The sequence below is a fragment of the Xiphias gladius genome, chromosome 14, assembly GCF_016859285.1.
Source record: "Xiphias gladius isolate SHS-SW01 ecotype Sanya breed wild chromosome 14, ASM1685928v1, whole genome shotgun sequence".
Classification (NCBI taxonomy): domain Eukaryota; kingdom Metazoa; phylum Chordata; class Actinopteri; order Istiophoriformes; family Xiphiidae; genus Xiphias; species Xiphias gladius.
In genome coordinates this window covers 14,408,558-14,412,568 of record NC_053413.1, presented here as the reverse complement: position 1 = coordinate 14,412,568, position 4,011 = coordinate 14,408,558, and the positions used below count along the sequence as shown (strand labels likewise).

The following is a 4,011-nucleotide window of genomic DNA, read 5'->3' as shown; positions in this document are numbered from 1 at the left end:
GGCAACAGGAACTGGATCTGAATGCAGATTGTAAGTATTCTTCTGTTTATCATTACACATCTAAGAAATGTTGTTGTTGGGATTCATTCTTCAGTAAATGCTACAGTAAACTTGAAAAGTCAAGCCTTTCCCAACATCTTTAAATTCAGAAATTGTGATACATGTGGATAATTACTGTGAGATGCCAAAAAAAAAAAAAACACCCACCCTTTCCTCAGTGGTGTTGAAATGGGTGTTTCCACAGTGAAAGAAAGGAGAGAAGCTTGTAGACATTACAGGAAGTCCTTTCATTAATTGGGAAGTGTGTGTATGTGAGAGAAACACTCTGATTTAAAACATTATTTATCTGCTGCTTAAAGCATAGTTTTAACCAGAAGATTTGTTGTTGTCACACTTATATTTATAAGCAGGTAATTCCCCCTAACATGTTACATGATATCATATGTTTTCACAGTGAGTCACCCACCCACGCCCAAATCTGAAATGATTTCCTATGGGTACGATACACCTGTAACTTCGAGGCCAAAGGTACTGTGTAGTTAGAAAAATCTTGAACTCCATTGAGACTAAAATAACAGCCCTCTTTTATGGGTTGTGCAAAGGAAAAACAATTTTTGCTTATTAGAATATAGTAATTATGAATACTCTGCAATTATCAGAAGTCATCAATGTCTAATTAATATATTTGAGTACGGGGTTCATTTTATAGTCATTCTGTTCTTTTGGGATGTTTCTTTCCATCGTTGCTTTAATATGAATGTCTTAAAAACCCTTTCCCTTGTCTGCCTGTGTTGAATGGCAGGTAACAACAGCAGTAGCCAATCAACAGGAGGAACTGAGCCTGTGTCTGTAAGTATATCATCTGCAGCTTCAGATTTTACTCTATCACTTGTCTTAAACTGTTCCTGATAAATCAGGTGGGCCTAAACATTCAAGCTTTGGTAAGTTATTCAGTGAGCAGGCTTTCCGATGCCCTCGTTTTGTTCTGCTCTCATGTCTACATCTCTGTACAAAAATTCACCAGAAAGCCCTAATGTTTCTCCCAGTCTCCCCATTTTCCTTTATTGCTCTGGTCCTGTGCTGGTTCTTCAGACTGCTTTATTCACTACACACATGGGGAAAAATGAGTGTCACAAATTAAATGTTGGCTTTGTGAGCTAGCTGTAGAGTTTGTGTGTTTCTGTGGGGAAGTATGTTTAAGTGTGTGATGTACACATTTCCACACTGCTTTGTCTTTAAATAGAGTTAAGAAGAACAGTTGTTTAAAGATTGCTCAAAGTGATTATGTTCCCACTGAGGATTCTTTACTTTGTGGTGTTGTTTTTTTCCCCTCACATTTACAGGGAAAAAAAAAAAAATCACCATTACTGCGGTGACATTAAAAATCAGTGTGAGGCAAGGCAAAGTGGGTGGCATTGAAAAGGAGTCAAAGGAGGGGATGTCCTTCCCTTCCTCTGTTACTGTTTCACTGACCCTTGGCCACATCTTTTTTTGGTTGCGATGTGTGTTTGGGTTGGCTGCGGTCTATCCTTCATGCCGGATCCTGCCGCTGATGTCACATTCCTGCATGTTGAGGCTACAAGGAGTGCATCTCACACACACTTATGTACGTCACACACCAGTCCTACAGGAAATGTGTGTTTCCTTTTACAATTCTCCCTCTGGTTACCATTAAGAGCACAAAGGAAAATGTCGTCCACTTTCCACTCTTGTGCTGCCAGACTGAAATTTTCTCTACATGTTTGAGTGAATTAGCTACAACCACACATTATTCAGAAAATAAGATGAAGTTGTTTCCTCTCCTAAGCAATCACATCTTGGGTCATTTATCTGAATTATTTCAAGAAAGAAAATCTACCCAATATTTCTGAGCTTTGAATACAGCTTAAAGCCTTTGTCACACATTAAAATGAAAACAGTATTAAAGAAAAATAATTACCTGACAGATCTGATAAGGCTACATGTCTCACTGTTAACTATGCTTCATTGGTGTTATGATTTTGTGAGCTACCAGCCATCTTTATTGTTTAATGTCTTCTTTTCCCCAAACTATAGTCAGTAAGGAGAGTTTTTAAGAGAGAGGACTGGCTGTACTAAGCACATATCAAGCAACTACATTGGACTGTTCCTTAAGCAGTTAGTTACTGTTGCAACACTTTCCATTCTAGCAAGGCAGATAATGCAGTTTACAACGTTAACACTGGTAAATTTACCACTTGAACTTTGCGGTATTTTCTGAAACAACACCCCAACCAGCACAGTGATTTGATAAACGGTTTCAATCAATATGCTTCACTTTTACAAGAGAAAATGATTTGAGGATGAGGAATAACTGATGAGTTTGGCATATGTAATGCCATCTGACGAATGCTGGCCTGGGGCTGGTGGAGTATATTTTCCCCAAATCGACAAAGAGTAGGACAGATACGCTATACTGTAACTCTAAACTGCTATCATAACATCTTGCCTCCCACAAAGCTGATCCTGAACAGGTATTTTTCTAACCTGTAACCCCACAAAATAATGTAGTTATCAAATAATGTACCCCTTGGAAATAATGATAGGTTAACTAACTAGCTTACTACAACTAGGTTCTGCAAGTAGGAGCTTAGTACCTACTACATAGTAATGTAGTTAGTCAGACATGCTAATGTGTGCAGTATATGTTAGAGCAGATAGGCTCACATTTACATAAATTCCTTACACTTTTGCTGTTGTATTTTTGGTTTTGTAAAGGCAAAAAAACCAAAAACAACAACAACAACAAAAAAACTCCAAAGTCATCCAAACTCTTAAGACACTGAGTATTGCTCTTATTAGAGCTCTACATGTACTGTGTCACCATCTTGAGTTATCCAAAGTACTGTGGGACAGGCTTTAAGGGTATGGTCAATGTTGCCCATTCAGGACGTTTTGTTGAAAAGAGCATACAATAAAATTAAATATCCATTTCATGGTAATTTTGGTCTCCTATAGACTTCCTATTCCTTTTCCAAGATATTCTCTATATATAAAGATGGACGCCTTTGGAATCAATTAAAACATGTATCCTGTATCTCGTTTCTCCTGTTTAATGTTTTTTTCCTGTTTTTTTGCAGCGCTGTTCTTGTCTGTCTTTGGTGATTCAGCTGAGCTCATTATTCATCCTCGCTAATGATCAGGCACAATATCCCCTGCTGTGACAACAGAACATGAAACAGCACTAAAACCAAAGTCAATGCATCAGGAAGTCAAACATCTGGAGGGAGACAGATGAGAAAAGAGAGAGAGGAAGAATTCAGCCAGACATCTACAGCTGTGGGACAATTTTACCTAATTAGTAACTTCTGTTTTCTCAAGAGCTTTCTCTCTCCCCAGCCTCTCTAAGTGTGTGTGTGCCTGTGTGTGTTTGTGTGTGTGTGTGTGTGTGTGTGTGTGTGTGTGTGTGTGTGTGTGTGTGTGTGTGTGTGTGTGTGTGCGTGTGTGTGTGTGTGTGTGTGTGTGTGTGTGTGTGTGTGTGTGTGTGCACGTGTGTATGTGAGAGAGAGAGAGAGAGAGAGAAGGAGAGAGGGGCCATTGTAATGCTCTTTCCTGATATGAATTCTAGCCAAGGCCTGTGTAAATGTGTGTGGGTACGTTTCTGCTCTTGAAGGGTTTTTGAGCTCATGCTCGTTTCCTCTTAGGGACAAGCATTCCTGAGTCATTTGCATCAGTGTGATCAGGCCCTTTCCCTTCCCACGACTCTGTGTTCGGACCTGGTGCATCCTAATGCATTGTTCAAATCCGCACATTCATTTCCCAGATAGATTTCTTAGGTTTATGGCTTTCCCATCAAGCACCTTAACAAATGATGTATCCCTCAGGAGGCATTGTCTGTTCACACAGAAATAATCCCAGTTCATTCACAGCATCTCAGGTGTCACCCACTACCTGTTTCCTGGTTTCCCTCTGTTTTCCCCATTTTACATCTAATTTTGTGTTCTTTTCAGAAATTTTCATTCAGTGGTTTTATCGAAATCAGAACACAAAATT

General features: G+C 39.2%; 1 long non-coding RNA gene across 1 annotated transcript; it reads left to right on the top strand.

The window, feature by feature from the left end:
• Positions 1–849, top strand: LOC120798545. The gene is made up of 3 exons (XR_005708716.1): positions 1–30; positions 455–528; positions 803–849. It is a non-coding gene; the product is annotated as an uncharacterized LOC120798545 (long non-coding RNA).
• Positions 850–4,011: the final 3,162 nt, after the last annotated feature.